The 13,047-nt window shown below is 38.8% G+C and overlaps 1 protein-coding gene across 1 annotated transcript in view; it reads right to left on the reverse strand.

The window, feature by feature from the left end:
• Arid2 (AT-rich interaction domain 2) overlaps positions 1-13,047 on the reverse strand; it is a 145,559-nt gene that overhangs the window by 75,389 nt on the left and 57,123 nt on the right. The window lies entirely within an intron of this gene.

Here is a 13,047-nt window from a genome sequence, read left to right on the forward strand (position 1 = left end):
GTACTATTTGAAAAGATTAGAAGGATTAGAAGGTGTGGCCTAGTTGGAAGAAGTATGTCACTGGGAGTGGGCTTTGTGGTTTCAGATGCCCAAGTCAGGCCCAGTCAGTCGTTCAGTCAGTCAGTCTGTCTGTCTCTGCCTACAAATTAGGATGTAGCACTCATCTATTGCTCCAGCACCTGCCTATATGCCACCATCATCCCTGGATGATGATCATGGACTAACTTTGAAACTATAAGCAAGTTGCCAATTAAATGTTTTCTCTTCTAAGAGTTGCCTTGGTCACAGTGTCTCTTCATAGCAACAGAACAGTGACTAAGATACTCTGTGGTTGTAGAATAATCTTTTGTATACTGTGAAGATGTGTCACTGACTGGTTTAATAAAAAGCTGAATAGCCAATAGGATTTCCAGGCACAGAGAACACTGGAAGGAAGAAAAGAGACTCCACTGAGCAAGCAAAAAAAGAGGACGCTGAGCAAGCAAGACAGGCACTATGAAAATGAGTTAATAAAGCCACGAGGCAGAAAGTAAATTAATAGAAATGGGTTAATTTAAGTTATAGAGCTAGTTAGAAATAAGCCTAAGCAATTGGCTAAGCTTTCATAATTAATAAGAAGTCTCTGTGTCATTACTGGGGAGCTGACAGTCCTGACGAAAAATCTGCTTATACCCTGTAATTTTTGCTTTATTGTGATACCTCTTTATTACTTATCAATGAAAAGATAAATCATTTTTAACAACTATATCCAAAGTATTTGCCTGTTATGGAAGGGATTCAACTGTCTCCATTCATACATGATTTCAATAGTTGTTTCCCTAACAAATAAATCTTCTAGGAAATACTATAAGAGTCTTAATATGTTTTTTTTACAAGTTTATAATATGGATTACTTTTGTCAACAGCCTTATTGGGAATTTTATCTCTCAAAATAAAAAAGTCCTTATTAAACCATGAATGTGGAGGCAAAACCAAAATATCAATAACAAAAATATCAGGAAGGCTTGGAATTATGCTTTATAAGCTCTGAAAGACAGTAATTACAACCCAGACTATTATACCCAACAAAACTACGTCTCACAAGTGAAAAAGTTTCCACAAGAAAAACAAGGTAAAAAAGGAATGTGGGGCCTCTAAGCCAGCTCTACAAAAGATAACGGAAGGAACCCTTTATCCTGGAAAGAACGATAAATACATCTATGAGGCTACAGGAAAGAACAAACGATGCCAAAGCAAACATGGAATAGGAAAACAGAAACACACTATAAAATTCACAATATGACAGGAATGAACACATCTTTTTCAGTAACAACTCTGTGAAGCTAATGTAATAACTAGCACACTACAGAAACCCATTCAATACAACTCTGAATGTTAATGGTCTTGATTTCACAATCAAGTAATAAAGACCAGGGAATCAAACTTACAAGCCATTGTTTACATTTAAATGATCGAAGAGGTCAAGTAATGATGTACCTAAAGGCCTTGGAAAAACAACAAGCCAAACCTAACCCAATAGGTAGAAAAAACATAAGAACAGGGTAGAAATTAATGAAATACAAATGAAAAAAAAGAATTAATGAAGTGTTGGTACATTGAAAAGATAAATAAGATTAACAAACAAACCATTTGCTAAATTGCCAAAAACAAACAAAGACTGACATTAACGTTAGAGATGTAGATAAAGATCATATATCTGGCATTACATAACTTAAAGATTCATATTCCCAAAACCTAGAAAATTTAAAAGAAATGGATCAATTTCTACACACATGGCCTATCAAACAAAGTTAAACCAAGAAACAATAAACATTTTTAAACAGAACTATAAATAGCAATAATTTCGAAGCAGTTAAGACATAAAAATTAAAAAGCCATGTCCAGATATATTCACTGCTGAATTCTATCAGACCTTTAAAAGAGAACACCAAGGCCGGGCGTTGGTGGCTCACACCTTTAATCCCAGCACTCCGGAGGCAGAGGCAGGCGGATCTCTGTGAGTTCGAGGCCAGCCTGGGCTACCAAGTGAGTTCCAGGAAAGGCGCAAAGCTACATAGAGAAACCCTGTCTCGAAAAACCAAAAAAAAAAAAAAAAAAAAAAAAGAGAACACCAATTGCTTCTAAAACCAGCCTATAAAACATTAAAAAAACAAAAACAGATGCTACCAACCTTTTTTGAAGTTTGTTTTCCCCCAAATACCAAAACAAAATAAAGACACATATAGACCAAACTCTGTGAACATACAAACTCTGATGAACATACATGAAAAGTTTCTCAATAAAAGCTTACTTTTCTCTCTTCCTTCTTTCCTTTCTGTTGTTGTTGCTTGTTGCTTTTTGTTTGTGTTTTATTTTTCAAGATAGAGTTTCTCTGTGTAATCCTGGCTGTCCTGGGACTTGCTCTATAGACCAGGCTGGCCTTGAACTCAAAAGAGATTCCCCTGCCTTTGCTTCCAAGTGCTGGGATTAAAGATATGCACCACTACATGCAGCAACACAGTTCTGTTTCAACATCCAAGTCCAATTTTCACTTTATATGTGAATTCTATGTGTATATGTAATCGTGAGTGTCCACATGATGCATATGCTTCTGTGTGTGCGCGTGGAAGGCACAGGTCAGTCTCCCATGTTCTTCTCCGCTGCACTCTACCTTATTTTGGAGACAGGGTCTCTTACTGAACATGGAGCTCACTAAAAGAAGACTATCTGGCCAGTGAGCAACAGGGTTCTTCTGGTCTCTGCCTACTTGGAGCTAGGATTATAGGTGTAGGTCCCTATACTGACATTTTTGATATGGATGCTGGCCATTCCAACCCAAGTCCACCTACCTGTGTAACAAGCACTTTACTGTCCCTAGTCTGCTAACTTCTCCACATTTTCCAATCTGACAATGAGTCTATATTAATACCCACTCATTAAACTACAAGTGCTAGATGGAACATTTTCTTCTTGTTCTCACTGACATTATTTAAACAGTTAACACTGATCAAACAAGTATATTTTAAGCTCCTTAGTATAATAGATTTTCAACTCAAAACTTACAGAATCCAGATGGCAACAACTGATCAGGCAAACAAAGAGAACCAAGTTCAGATCTTGACATCTTTCTCTTCTTTGACTTGGCACTCGTTTACTACAGGACAGTACTTCACACCATACACTTTCATGGCCTGAAGGAAAGTGTGAGGTATAATAACAAGCATGGTGGTTTGAATATGACCATGTGGCTTTTTGAGCAATGTGGAAAGCTTTGGGACTTTGGTTTGAATGCTGTAAACGGAGCTTAGTGGACCATCCTAGGTAGAGCTTGGAAGACAGTAGTGCCAAGAGCGGTATGGACTATGGAGAACTGACTCAAGATGTCAGAGGGACAGTAGTAGCATCTAGGCTAGAGACTATTCTCGTGATAGTCTGTCAAAGAATATGGCTGCTTTACTGCCCTTGTCCTAAGAATTTGCCTGAGATTAAGTTGAAAAATAATAGACTGATTTCTTTGGCAGAGATTTCAAGACAAGCATATATCAACAATGTGGTATGGCTATTAGTAATCACTCTTAAGCAGATATACAGCAAAAAAGAGCAAGTGGGTGTCTTAGCTATTTTTCTATTGGTGCGAAAAGACGCAATGACCAAGACAACTTTTAAAATAAGGAGTTTATTGGCACTTACAGTTTCAGAGGGTGAGCCCATGGCTATCATGGTGGGGAGCACGGCGGCAGACCGGCATGGGCTAGAGCAGCTTCTGAGTGCTTATGTCCTTATCACGAGCAGGGGAAGAAAGACAGAGAGCTAACTAGGAATGCTATGGGTTTTTGAAACCTCAAGGTCCAGCCCCCAGTGACACACCTCTTCCAATAAGGTCACACCTTTCTAATCCTTTCTAAACAATTCCACCAAATGGGGACTAAATATTCAAATATATGAGCCTATATGGCAAAAGAAAAAAAAAAAAAAGAAAGAAAGAGAAAAAAAAAGTTTGAAGAGAGAACAAGCACCATGAAATTTAATGGTGGTACCACTGCATACACTGAAAGAGATAAGGAAATTAAGGAGAGGTCTGACTCAATTGGAATAAAGAGAAGGTGCCCCTAGTCCAAAACAACACCCAGTCAGCTTCCAACTTGAGAAAAGAAAAAGACCTCTGGAATTTCTTGTTCCTAAAAAGCAACAAAAAAGGAAAGCTACTGCAAATGTGATTCAAGGAGGGGGAAGCCAGGCTTCACACTAAATGGGGAGCCAAACTTGGCAGTATTGGCCATGCATTTCTGACTTTAGAGTCATGAAAGATACATGAGTAAAGAGGGTTGTGGAATCTTCCTCCACAGTGGAGGAGAGCCACTGAGGTTAGGCATATGGCAGGGGGGTTCCTGCATGGAGGTTCGGAGAGGCCATTACATGAAACTCTGAAAACGAAGACCTCAAGATGTTAAAGAAGCCAGAGCTGTAGAGTATTTGCCAAGGAGAGCTGCAGACAGGGAGCAGGGTGAGCCTAATTGAGAGAAGCAGGCTGTAAGCAGCAAAGCTGGAAGGGACATTAGACATGGAGATTAGTATTTAGTTTTCTCTGCTGGGTTGTGGGCTTGCTTTAGTTCATTATTTCCTTATTAAGCCCATATTCCTCCCTTTTGGAATGGATGATGTATAGTTTGTGCCAGTGTACATTGCAAGTACATGATTTGCTTTTTGATTTTACAGGGGTTTAGAACTGAGAGATTGCCTTGAGACTCAGTACAGGTTTGGACTTTGGAGTTTTAAACAGTGCTGGGACTGAAAAACTACAGTGACTTTTGATGTTGGTGCATTTTGTATTGATATAGCCATTAGCCTAGGGGAGCTAGAAATGTGGTGGCCTGAATGAGAATGTCCCTTATAGGCTCATGTTGGAATGTGGTCCTCAGTTGGTGGAACTGTTTGTGAAGAACTAGCAATTGTGGCCTTATGGAGGCAGTGTGAAACTGAGGGCAGGCTTTCAGATTTCAAAAAACTCACTCTAACAACGACAAAAAGGTATCCAATAATACAGAATTCAATGGCTCTGTTCAATTGCCTAGCACAGGCCAGAATCACAGTTCCATCCTCAGCATGCTAAGAAGCACCTATGTATGATCAATATAATGCAGACAACTGCTCATTGAAAGCAGCACCAACTAACATTGTAAGGAATGGAGGAAAATGAAACACGGATGGTAGATGGTCTTATGATAAAAAACTTGGAGCCAGATCTTGGGGTAAATGCTGAAAGATCAGAGAGACAAAGGAACAAGCCACTGCCACGTCTCACCTCACCAACTCCATAAATCCTCTGACTGAATACCTCTGTCCTCACCCGAAAGAAAGGCTTCCGACTGAAAAAGCCTAGCCAAAAGGCCTCTAATCAAAAGGGTTTCCTCAGTCGAAAAGCCTTTAGTTCCTGTCCCCTCGTGTCTTATATATCTTTCTCCACCTGGCCATCACTTCCTTAAAGTTTAGGATTAAAAAAAGGCCTGTATGCTTTCCAATTCTGGGATTAAAGGTGTGTGTCACCACTGCCTGGCCTCCATATTTAATCTAGTGGCTTGTTCTGTTCTCCGATCTTCAGGTAAATTTTATTAGGGTGCACAATATATTACCCAGAAAATATGCTAGTCTTCTGGTCATATCTAACAGGTTAATTACAAAAGCTGGACTGGGTTTCAGAAGATTTGTCTATCATTACTAATATGGCTGATTTTATCTTCAATCATCAGGGAAATAACAATAAATAAGCCTAATCAAGTACCAAGTCACATCGAAAATGTAATTAAATTAACATTATACATCAAATAATGTATATTCTGTAACGACGATGCAATTTGGATATTTTCTTTCTTAAGTCAAACCCTGGGAAAACTAAAACAACTTTTTATTATGTTAAATTCCAACTCCATGCACAAAAGCATAGGGAGAAATACAATTCACGGTTAATCTTTCAGTCAGTCCTGGGATCTTTAAGTCAACACATGCGATGGAAGTGTTTTCATATGAAGCCTTCTGAAACATGGCAGGAAAAGACGGCAGGACTCACAGCTATCTCTCCTCCTGAGCCCAACTTAAATGAACCTCTAAGAACAAAAGTACAGCAATTTCCAGAATCAACTCAAAATTAGAAGCCTTCATAAATTTAGGTACTATTTATAGCAACTTAAAAGGATCCACAAATTTATCTGACAAAATAGTGGGCGTGTAAGAAATATTAAATAAACCACATAAAATGGTAATTTGTATCTCCTCCAGCTATGAAATATGTTGACATGTTGCATAATAGGACCCAGCCCTCTACAACAAAAACATTTTATCTCTGAACAAAGAGATAAAACACTAGAAATGGAAAGATATCTCGTGTTCATGGATTGGTAGAATATTGTCACATGACCATTCAACCAAAAGCCACTTAAAGATTTAATGCAAGCCAATCAAAATCCTCATCTCATTTTTCATAGAAATAGGGAAAAAAAAACTATTCTAAAATTCATGTGGAATCACAAAAGACAATGGATAGTCAAAGCAAACCTGGGCAAAAGAAACAATGCTAAGGGGAATTGTCATCTCATACAATTGAAAATAAATCACAGAGCCACAGTAATAAAACCAATATGGTACTGATATAAAAATGGACATGCAGATCAATGAAACAAAACAGAAGACCCAAACATGAGTGCTTGCAACTACAACCATCTGGTATTTGACAAGGATGTCAAAACCATGCACTGGAGAAAAGAAAGCATCTTCAGCAAACGGTCCAGGAAAACTGGACGTCTACACATGGGAGAATGACATTAGATTCGTATCTAATGTCTTGTACAAAAACTAAGTCCAGCTGGATCAAAGACCTAAATGTGAAACACTGAAATTCTTAGAAAAAAACCCACAGGCAATGTTCTATAAAATATAGGTGAAATAAAGGACTTTCTAAATGGGACTCCATTTGTCCAGAATTGAGGCCAATAACTGACATGGAGAACTTTATAAAACAAAAAAGTTCTGCAGAACTAAAGAAACAAGCAAGTGCATGAAGAAGCTCACACAACGGAAGAGAATCTTTTCTATACATCTGACAGAGGATTAATATCTGCAATATGTAAGAACTCAAAACACAAAAGACCTATTTTTTAAAAAAAGGGCCAGGGATCTGAACAGCAAGTTCTCAAAAGAAAAAAAAAATGGCTAAGAAATATCTTAAAACGTGTTCATCACGCTTAGCAATAAAGGAAACACAAATCAAAACAATTTTGAGGTTTAATCTAGCACCAGTCAGAATGGCATGGATAAGAAAACAAGTGACAATATGCTGGAAAGGATGTCGGGAAAGAGGAACCCCCGTTCACTATTGTGGGATTACAAACTGGCCCAACCCCTCTGGACACAAGTGTGGAAAAATCTCAAAAAGCTAAAAATAATCTACCATGTGACCCAGCTATACCACTCCTCGGCATCTGCTCAAAGGACTTGATATCATACTCCACAGATACTTGCTCACCCATGTTCACTCATAGTAAATAGGAAATGGAAACAACATAAATGAAAATGGGGTACATACATACTATGGAATGAATACTACTCAGTTATTGAGGGGAAAAAACCCACAAAATTTGGAGATAAGCAGGTGGAACTAAAAAAGATCATATTGAGTCAGGTATTCCAGACCCAGAAAGACAATGTCACAAGTTCTCTCTCAATTTTGGTCTCTAGCTTCAAATCCTCTGGTGAATACACAACTTGGAATAACCACAGAAACTGAAGTATAAAGGAACCTAGGGAACAGAGTAGAGAGGAGAACAGCAGTGTAAAAGTGATCTGAAGAGGGAAATGGGAAAACGGGAGAGAGTAATTAGAGTTGGGGGAGGTAATACAAAAGAGAGGGAAGGTAGAGGATAAAATAACAGTAAGGACTTCTGAACAAGTCATAAAGAATCCTACTATTAACTGCATACCTAAAATTACATGTCTTTGTGTATGCATATAGATACACAGCTTAAATGAACTTTTCCCACCTGGTCTGGCAATTGCCGCCCCCCCCCCCAGCCATAAATTACTTAACTAAAACCTTCACACCAGGTATTTGAAATGCCCTATCTAGCTGTTAGTCATGGGAGTCTAAGAGATTACAAAACATTACAGGTTACTGCCATTGCCCTTGCTTACTGCCCAGAGGCTGAAAGTAAGTAAGTCCCTACTGCTGAAGACATAATGTACTTTGGACACAGAACCTGGAAAATCCAAGCTGGATCTGACCCAAAAGCCTCTTTTCTGTGGTCTACCTTTCATGGTATCAGACACCATGCAAGCTTCCAAGGGAGGGAAACAGCCAATAGCCATACCTAGCTACGATGTACATGAACTACAGCAATGATCAGCATGGCAGGCTATCCTTAAGGATACAGTAGTGGCACACATACCTTGGAGGTAATCAAAAGCTCTCTAATTACTTGTGGTATATTTCTCTTTGTGTCAGAAAAACACTCGACTACTGAAGATAAATAATACCACATAGTTCAGAAACAGCTCTTGGGGGAATTGAGCTGGTACTAACATGGAAGCTTCCTCTCTCAGGGTTAGCTTTCATCAGAAGGTGCCTTCAAGCTGACAAGGGAAAAAAGTAATCAATGGTCCTATCCAGCTGTAAGGTATGTGTGCAAACCACAATGAGTGGCCTGACAAAAAAAATCTTAATGATACAACAGTGCCACTTAGATCCTGGGGTAACCAGCAGTTGCCTAATTGGACTTACAAGGAAACTCATGTATGGTACTGTAAACCTAGCCAGCTAAGCATGACTGGAGGTCACAGACCCTAGGAGAACTTAGCATTGCTATTTTCCTAAATCAATATAGCTACTAAATACATTCTAAATACTTATTCTTTTATCCACAGGTAAAGGCAGCTCTAAACCTCATCAAAGAAACTTCTTTTTGCAGCACACATAGGCAACTACAAAGCTCTATAATTGGTCAAAAGAAAAGAATAAGTGACCATGGGTGCCCAGAATCAATCTGTACCTACATAATGACTACATCAGTTGATCTGCAGATATGAATGGGGAAAGAAAGGGTTTATTTGTCTTACATATTCTTAATCATAGTTCAAGGAGAGAAGACAAGGCAGTAACTCAAACTGGGCAGGAACCTGGAGGCAGAAGCCATGGAGGGGTGCTGCTTACTGCCTTGCTCCCCATGGCTTGCTCAGCCTGCTCTCTTATAGAACCCAGGTCCACCGCCCAGGTGTGTCCACATCCTGGGCTCTCCCGCATCATTCACTAATTAAGAAAATGCTCTACAAGCCTTTCTGCCTACAAACAGAGCTTATGGAGACATTTTCTCAACTGACGCTCCCTCCTCTCAGATGACTTTAGCATGTGTCAAACTGACATAAAACTAGCCAGGACAGAGGCTACCTAAAAATAATTAATCAGGCATGGTGGTACATGCTTTTCATCCTAGCATTTGGAGAGCAGAGACAGGAGGATCTCTATGAGTTCGAGGCCAACCTGGTCCACATAGTGAGTTCCATGATAGCCATGACTACATAGAGAGACCCTGTCTCAAAAAACAAAAACAAAAATTTTAAGCCAGATATGGTGGCACATAACTTTAATCACAGCTCTGAGGAGGCAGAGGCAGGCGGATCTCTGAGTTAACTAGGCAGTGGGACCAAGTCCTGTGCTCATTGCATGAGTTGGCTGTTTGAAACCTGGGGCTTATGCAGGGACACTTGGCTCAGTCTGGGAGCAAGGGACTGGATCTGCCTGGACTGAGTCTACCAGGTTGACCGCAGTCCTTGGGGGAGGATTTGCCCGGGAGGAGGTGGGAATGGGGGGTGGACTAGGGGTAAGGGGAGGGGGGTGGGAGGGGGGAGAATAGGGGAACCCGTGGCTGATATGTAGAACTGAATGGTATTGTAAAATAAAATAAATAAAATTTAAAAAAAAAAAAAGGCCAGCCTGGTCTACAGAGCAAGTTCTAGGACAGCCAGGGCTACACAGAGAAACCCTGTCTCGAAAAACATAAATAAATAAATAAATAAATAAATAAATAAATAAATAAATAAATAAATAAAAATAATAAGTTGATTTAAAGTTACAATGCTTGAAACAGGAAAAGATGAATACCTAGAATAGAACATAAATCAGTTGTCTAGTATAAAAATGAAACATCTCAAATACATGTGAGGAACAGCATTTCAATCATTTATTCTAAGATAACTCAACCATTTGGGAGAAAATCATTTTTATGTTATACTATACTGATCAAAGTAATTTTTAACTGAAGAAAGTTTAAATTAATATTTACATATGTACATACTACATGTGTAAATATGTATTACCTTTAACACAATGGTAAGGAATAAGAGACATCTCAGCATGCAGATAATCAACAAAGATTTATCTCACTAGAAGTTTCAAACTTTTTAGATTAAAAACAACAAAATGCAAAAAGACAAAAAACAACAAAGAAAATGTATTGTATAGATGTATTCCCAAAATTCCATTACCATTTTTAAGGATTAAAACCAGAATAGCTATCTAATAGGTAACCAATATATTAAATTTTATGAAAGGTAAGTCCTCAGAGCCCATAAAATGATGCTTTAAAAAATGATTGTTTTTGATAATAAAGGTTAGAAAATACAACAGTTTAATTTTTATAAAGTATTAGTATCCTAAGTCGATAGTGCAAAGAAAAGTGTGTCTACAACAAAGGCTGACAATTATTGCTGGGGCGGTCTGTAACCAGACATTTTTATAGGAAACGTTTTATTCAGAATTTTCTGTATCAAGAAAAGAACAGATACATGTAAAGAAGATATTTCTTCTAAGGCTTGAATAAAGACAGGAGTTAAACTATGAATCATTTTGAAATGATAAGAATGACGGAAAGAATCTAAAGTTCAGTTTCTACTTTTTCATTATGCTAGAAGGCTGTCTAAAAGAAGGGGAGCAGGCAGGAGTGGGGACCTACGTAAACGAAGAAATCTTCAAGATGGGTTTCGGTGGTGGTGCTTTTGAGAAAAAGGAAAGGTTAGTAGTTTGTGAGATGGTGCCCAGATAGTAGCAGATACCTGGAGACAGACTTTTAAGTTGAAAGGAAGAAGGCTAGGGTAAAGGAAGCAGGTATGAGGAACAGAAGAGGACTAGCGGGAGTGAAGAGAAGAAGACAGGAGAGGAGAGGGGCAGAAGGGTGAAGACAAGAGTGAAGAAAGCAGATGAAGGGAACTGGGAGTATGAAAAGCAAGCAAGCAAGCGGCCTGGAGAAGGTGTGCAGCAGAGAGGCCTGGGACGGCTGCAGTGTGGCACGTCGCAGCGGCATGAGGAGAGAAGCAGACAGGACGGAAGGCAGTACAAGGCAGGAGAGTCTTCACAGGATGAAGGTTCTGGGTGGGATTTGGACACTGCTATGGAAAGTGCATGAAATATAACACTATAGTAAAATGCACCCTTCATAACGGTATGATTAATCTCTCAATTATTACAAAAGATAAAATTTACTTTTATTTCTTAAAAACACTCAAGTTTTTTTTTTTTAAAAAAAGATTTATTTATTTATTATGTATACAGTGTTCTATACATGTATGTCTGCAGGCCAGAAGAAGGCACCAGATCTCATTACAAATGGTTGTGAGCCACCATGTGATTGCTGGGAATTGAACTCAGGTCCTCTGGAGGAACAGCCAGTGCTCTTAACCACTGAGCCATCTCTCCAGACCAAGGATTTTTAAAAAAATCTAATCATATATTTAAAACACAAGGGGAAAGGAGAACAGGGTTAAGAAATCACAAGACAGTACAGTTGACTGAAAGGGTAAGAATAGCACCTGTAGAAACAGACTTCTGGAGCACTGAAAGGAGATGAGGCAAATACGCTGAATTATTCAAGTCACACACAGTGCCTAAGGAGGCAGAATACTGTGAATCCTTTTCAAAGTCGGTTCCATCCCATAGGCAAATTAATCACTACTTAACACTTTGCTTTCTGACCTGAGACAGTGAAAGCGAACGATGGGATCAAATGAGCAAACTGTCACAGGGGAGCTGATCTTGTCTAACTAAAGGGCTCAAGACAGCACATACACCCCACAACCACAATAACAATACAAACAGCATCTTGAGCAGGACTCACCAGCTCCTGCGACTGTACTCTTTCTAGTTTACTTACTCACTCCTCCTCTCAAATCTGCGCTTTCTAAACAAGTCTTAGCAAATAATAAGCAAACTATGAAAGCAAAACCATGCTAATCATACAAGCTAACATAAAGACAGACTATATGGTCAGCAAAGTCTATCTAGAAAAAAATAAACTCACCTTTGACCTTTCTATCATGTAGCTACTTTCACAAAACTAACTTTCAATTGCTTTCTTTCTCTCATTCTGATCCGGAAACTGCTACAACTATTTCATTGCTTTAGTCCTATTTTGTTACACTGATCTCTTTTTAAAACTCACTGTATCATGTTAGGACACTTTCCAGAATCTATGTACCTAGCATGAAGAGAAAAGTGACAAGATTTCTCTAAAGCATGATATAGAAATCACTAAGTCTAACTATTTTAAATTTAGGAAAAACCTGACAGTAATTTTGGAGAAAAAAGAGTGGTGGTTTGGGCTGTAATATTCATAATGTACACTACAGAGTGGGCAATAAAGCCTCAGCAAACTGGGTTTTGAGTTTGTCTACAGGACTCTGAGCATCCCAACAGACATGGGTTTTAAGAAAGACAGTGCATGAGGGAAACACGAATACTCAGACAGCTTTAAGGATAACTGCCGGTTCATGGCGCACAGGAGGGTGAGGTGTGGGGGGAGGCGAATAATGCTGTTCAAGATTATTGTTTTAGCTCCCACAGCTTGCCAAGAGACTGAATCTTTCTGAGATTGTTGGTCCTCTGTAAAAAGAGGGAGGGCAGGGTGGAGGTGGGTCCAGTAGCAGTTTCTTCTCATAAGAAACTTCCTTAAAGAGTCGGTTGTTGAGAACCTGTTTATCTAAAAGTATTTATAATAGTACTCTATATAATAATAATGATATAAACATTTTAAA

Source organism: Peromyscus leucopus, chromosome 20, assembly GCF_004664715.2.
Source record: "Peromyscus leucopus breed LL Stock chromosome 20, UCI_PerLeu_2.1, whole genome shotgun sequence".
Classification (NCBI taxonomy): Eukaryota; Metazoa; Chordata; class Mammalia; order Rodentia; family Cricetidae; genus Peromyscus; species Peromyscus leucopus.